Source organism: Lathyrus oleraceus, chromosome 4 (genome assembly GCF_024323335.1).
Source record: "Lathyrus oleraceus cultivar Zhongwan6 chromosome 4, CAAS_Psat_ZW6_1.0, whole genome shotgun sequence".
Lineage (NCBI taxonomy): Eukaryota > Viridiplantae > Streptophyta > Magnoliopsida > Fabales > Fabaceae > Lathyrus > Lathyrus oleraceus.
Window position 1 is genome coordinate 116,375,094 of NC_066582.1, and position 6,266 is coordinate 116,381,359.

Genomic DNA, 6,266 nt, shown 5'->3' on the forward strand with positions numbered 1-6,266 from the left:
TATAATTAATGAATTCTTTTATCATCCCCACACTCTATATTTTATCAAACATCTTTTATACCAAAAACATATGCACACATAAAAAAGGGCTCCCTAGGAGTACCTATGACACTTTGGGTGCTAACACCTTCCCTCTGTGTAACCAACCCCCTTACCTGTAATCTCTGTAATTTTATTAGTTTTTATTTGAAAACTTCTTATCTTTTGGGTTTTTTTCATGCTTTTCGCTTTTCCTTTGGAAACAGTAAAAGCGCGGTGGCGACTCTGGTTTTACTGACGTCAAGTTTATCCATAACTTGATGGTCACGAATTTACCGCTACAACTATATTTACTTACTTTACCGATTAGCTTATCTAAATAATATATTTACTTTTTTGGTGCAAATGGTCGACACGTGGTATGAGTTACAACATATGTTCTAGACACTGTATTACCTAGTATCGCAATCTCTTGGATCACCTTCGATCAACAGATGTATTGCCATTAACCTAATTAATTCGAAATAATTTGTTTTTTGATATCACCCATTTTATAATCTAATATATTTTCACATTTCAGTTCATTTGGCGTCCATATCTAAACTTGGATCATGACCATGAAATCAACGAACAAGATGCAACCGTTTAGACTGCATGCACACCAATCATAAGACTCACCACTATGGAGATGCACCATAGCGATCGTGTTAAATTGCAGTTCGGTATGATTTAACACATCCCAGATCCCCCGACAAACCTCGGAGAATGGCATCTACGAAAAGTTAACGACCAATGAAACTTTAACCCTTGGCAAATCTTCGCTAGATCTGAGATTCGAAAATGGAAGCACAAATAAGACCATGTCTTAACTGACGCCGTGATGCCAACCGAAGAAAAACCAACTCGTGATTATATGGCTTGGTATAGATCGGTTGGATATGAGTTCTTCGCCGATGATATGTACCTACACGCCCCACGCCAGGTAACTTACACACAAGAAGGTTCAACATTTAAGCCCTAACAACATTACCAGACCGGTTACTCATAACCCCATCTCCATCAAAAAATTTGGCATACAAACAGACAAACATATGACCTTAACATGCCAAACACCCAACCACAATACCAAGAGCATACCCCGTACCACCACCAACAAGTAGATCATCATCAAGTCACCTAACATTATTATGCACCCAACACATCATCCTACCATAGCCGCCTTAACCAAAACACGCAGCGATCATATAACACCAATCGTCCCTCCTCCTATTATAGACAAGAATCCCAAACATCACAAAACCAAAACATGGAACAACCATATGGCTACCAAACAACACAACAATCCTTTTAACATTTCCTCGACGCATCATTCACACCAATGTCTCCCTTCAATCGTCCTGGTCGCCCTCCAATAACTCAAACACGATCGAACTACTCTGGCATCGGTCACGAACTCAGCTATGGCGGTAGCGCTTCATCGCATGCACAAGACTACACAGATTTGTGATCACATTGAATTACACCGTGTTTTTGACTCGGATTTCACATGTTTATTAGGACTTTATTATCATTTTGTTTGTATTATGCTCTCTTTTATGCTGTTTTCAGATATTTATCTCTTTCGGGACCCTTTTAGAAGAAACAAAGCAAAAAGACCTAAAATTAGGGTTTTTCGGCGAATATTGTACACATGGCGTTGCACATGGCGACCGCTATAGGAGAAGCCATTACTCATCATCCCTCAACCAGGAGGTAACCGCCACATTCCCATGATCTTTCCCATTTCCACACATGGCGGGCGCCATGAAGGGATGGCGGGGCCCACCTTTGCAAATCACGTTCCCACTTAGGAGAAGTTGGAGGGCACCATGGTCTTTGCAAGCTGCTGAAATCCTCTATAAATAGTTCGTTCCATTTCATTTTCAAATCATCCAACTTAGTTTACAACACTAAGACTATATTCTTCATCTTTTAAAAGCGGTAATCCGTCACATCGGGGGGTTATCGCACCTTAGTGAGATTGAGTTGGGTCACTTCGAGTTGTTGTCGTCTTTATCTTCAGAGTCGGAGGTTTATTTTCCTTGTACCAGATTTAAAGCCTCCGTTTGGAGCAGGTTCTTAGTTATCACTTTTATTTATTTATTTACTTGTCTCGCTTTATTTTATTTATTTACTTGCCTCACTTTATTTTATTTATTTACCTGTCTATGCTTTACTTTATTTATTTTCTGTCTACGCTTTACTTTATTTAATTTCTGTCTACGCTTTACTTTATTTAATTTCTGTCACGCTTTACTTTATTTATTTTCTGTCCACGCTTAATTTTATTTATTTTACACGCTTTACTCGTTCTTTACGCCTCACATTCTAAAACAACTTTTCATCATGATCAATATCGTTGTGTTTGTTGGTATTACCATGTCTGGCTAAATCTTTTAAAGGTTAGAGTGTAAGGATCACGGTTAAAGAGATGTTTCACATATTGAATCTGTAGAAATACTTTAAAGGCTATTTTGATTTTTAACTTGAGTTTTCTGAAACAAACTTGGTTAGTTTTAACTATTCAAGGAGTGCGAAAACACCCTGGCTTAGTTAACTAGGAATTTTTATCACTTTAAGGAAAAACGATTTTTGAAACTCTTTTCGGACGCGTTGATAGATTTAAAATCAGGAAACTCCTTGGGTAAAACTTTCCAAATCAAAATCACTTTTCAACTAAGTTTACGAGTCTTATTTCTTAAAAATAAGTTTACTACTTTAGCATTTTGCGCACCTTTTATAAGTGACAATAAAAGGCCTTAATTTAAGGGTAAACTCGATTCTGAATATGCGAAAGCGACAGTTCGTGTTAAATGGATTCTTTTCAAGAGTAGAAAATATTGCCTCATAAGTAGTTCTATTTAGACAATCGAAACATCACTTAACTGACATGATATACATTCAAACCTGTCTTTATCTACACTGCATTTATTATTTACCGTTATTTTGTAACACCAATATCTCTTTTATACCGCCTTAGATAAACATCGTAATGATAGTAATCGATAGATTGACGATTTGGTCTCTGTGGGATCGATATTCTTTTATATTACTCTGACGCGATTCGTGCACTTGCGAATTCACCGATCAAGTTTTTGGCGGCGTTGTCGGGGACCAACTTCGTCTAATTTCGTACCCTGTTGTTACACCGTCTAGACTAAGGCATTATTAGCCGGTAAATGCGAAGAACCCGTAGTACCGAAAATTTAGTAGATCCTTTAGCGGAACCCGAACGTTACACTCGTACACGCCTCTTACTCATCCGAATTAAGAAAGCTATGGTCGAGAATCGCGAACGGAGACCTCTTAAGGAATTTGCCCAACCTTCTGACGAGGAACCTAGTTCGAGTATAGTAAACCCCCTTATTCCTGCCAACCATTTAGAACTAAAACCGTCTTTGTTGCAATTAGTGCAACAGAACCAATTCACGGGTCTCGCTACTGAGAATCCAAATCAACATTTAAAAGTTTTTATCCAATTGGCCGACACCTTAAAATCCAACGGCGCTTCACCTGATGCGATCCGTTTGAGATTATTTCCTTTCTCCCTCAGGGATAGAGCATGTTCAAGGTTAGATTCACTTCCAGCTAATTCAATAACTACCTGGGAAGACCTTAGGAGAGTATTCCTTGCTAGATATTTTCCCCCTAGTAAGACTGTTGTTCTTCGAAACCAAATAAGTAGATTTACTCAAAACCAAAGAGAATCGCTTTTTGAAGCTTGGGAGAGATATAAAGAGCTATTAAGAGTCTGTCCACACCATGGCCTAGAACAATGGTTGATCGTTCATACCTTCTACAATGGACTCCATTATAACACAAAGATAAGCATTGACGCTGCCGCAGGTGGCGCGCTGATGAACAAACCTTACCTGAAGCTTGTGACCTAATTGAGGATATGGCCCAAAACCATTACCAATGGGGAACTGGACGAGCATCAATAGAGAAAAAGGTGACCCAAGGTGGAATACATGAGATAAACTCTCTGGACATGATGCAGGAGAAAATGGACGCTTTAGCCCTTAAGGTCGAACATATGTCTACAAACACTAACAGCGCAGCGGTAGTCCACACCGAGTGCGAACTTTGTGGATCTAAAGGACACGAATCGACGGAGTGTAACCTTTTGAACAACCTGAACACCGACCAAGTGAATTACGCCCAAGGTAACCCATTTTCAAACACTTAAAACCCTGGATGGAAGAATCATCCAAATTTTTCCTATAAAAACCAAAACCCTATCCAAAATTATGCACCTCAAAAACCGCAAGGTCATCAAGCCCAAAAACCAAATCAACCTATGCAAGTTGTGCCTCAGAAGTCTAACCTTGAGAAGATCATGGAGAGCTTTATATCAAGCCAGACTCAGCAAAATAAAGAATTCCTAAACCAGAACATTCACATAAACAAACTGATAACGCAATTAGGAACCAAGGTTGATTAGATAATCACTCACAACAAAATGCTTGAAACCCATATCTCATAGGTAGCACAAAACCAAGCCCCACAAACTACACCTGGAGGACAATTCCCTGGACAACCTCAACCAAACCCTCGAGGGAAGGCTAACGCTATCTCGTTACGAAGTGGGACCGCTTATGAAGGGCCTCATAACCCAGCAATGAGCGAGTCCAGAACTTCTAAAGGAAATATACCTACCAACCAAGAAGAGGAACCGTTGGAACCCGAAAAACAAACCGACCAAGAAGGAGAGGCCGAGGATAAAACTTACAAACCACCACCCCTGTACAAACCACCAATCCCATATCCGCAAAGACTTAAACAAACCAAAATCAATAACCAATACCAAAAATTTATAAAAGTAATAGAGAAACTTCACGTAGAGATTCCTTTTACCGAAGCCATCACCCAAATTCCGTCTTACGTCAAATTTCTCAAAGACATCTTAACCAACAAACGTAGGCTTGACGATCCAAAACCTTTGGAATGCAACTTTATTTCTGAGGATAAACTTGCTAAGAAGGAGAAAGACCCCGGTAGTTTTTCTATACCCTGCATTTTAGGGAGTCATGTGATCGACAAAGCTTTCCTAGACTTAGGCGCTAGTGTGAGTTTAATGCCCTTAGCTGTGTGTAAAAGGTTAAACTTAGGGGAATTACAACCAACTAAGATGTCCCTCCAATTAGCCGATAGGTCTATTAAGTATCCTGTAGGAATTTTAGAAGACATCCCAGTTAGGATCGGTCAACTTTATATCCCAACTGACTTTGTGGTCATGGATATCAAAGAAGACGATGATATCCCTATCCTTTTAGGTAGACCATTCTTATCAACAGTCGGAGCTATAATAGATGTTAAACGAGGAAAATTAACTTTCGAAGTAGGTGATGAAAAGACCGAGTTCATTCTTTCAAAATTCCTGATGCCACCAATTCTAGGAGACACATGTTATACGATCAATATCATAGATGAATGCATAAGGGAATTTGATCGAGAAGAACCCATGATCGAACCATTTTCAAACCTGAATGAAAAGGATGATGAGCTAGAGGAAACGGAACCTCACACTAACGAATGTTTGGATCTTACTCCAGACCTTTCACCAAATTCTCAAAAACCAGCTCAAGAACTTAAGGAACTACCCAAGAACCTAAGATATGAGTTTTTGGATAAAGAAATGAATCGCCCAGTAATAGTTAGTGCCACCTTAAACCAAGACGAGACGAACCGACTCTTGAATGTTTTAAGAAGATACCCCTCTGCCTTAGGGTACAACATCTCTGATTTAAAAGGTATATGCCCATCCGTGTGTATGCACAGGATCTCGCTAGAGGAGGATTCGAAACCTTCCAGAGAACATCAAAGATGAATCAACCCTGTAATGAGCGAGGTGGTAAAGAAGGAAGTCCTTAAACTGCTGGAAGCTGGTATAATCTATCAAATCTCTGATAGTAAATGGGTAAGTCCTGTACACGTGGTACCCAAAAAGGGAGGCATCACAGTCGTGTAGAACGAGACGGGCGAGCATGTAGCTAAACGTATAGAAGGCGGATGGCGTATGTGCATAGATTATAGGAAGCTCAATAAGGCAACTAGGAAAGACCATTTCCCTCTTCCATTCATAGATCAAATGCTGGAGCGTCTTGCCAGACACTCTTACTTTTGTTATTTGGATGGATATTCTGGATTTTTCCAAACACCCATACACCCCGAGGATCAAGAGAAAACAACCTTCACCTGTCCTTACGGAACGTTTGCTTACAGACGAATGTCGTTTGGACTTTGTA

General features: G+C 39.6%; 1 non-coding gene across 1 annotated transcript; it reads right to left on the reverse strand.

Moving 5' to 3' along the window:
- Positions 1-3,680: 3,680 nt before the first annotated feature.
- LOC127077354 (small nucleolar RNA R71) lies at positions 3,681-3,787 on the reverse strand. Its single transcript, XR_007787185.1, has one exon. It is a non-coding gene; the product is annotated as a small nucleolar RNA R71 (small nucleolar RNA).
- Between the last annotated feature and the right edge of the window lie 2,479 nt (positions 3,788-6,266).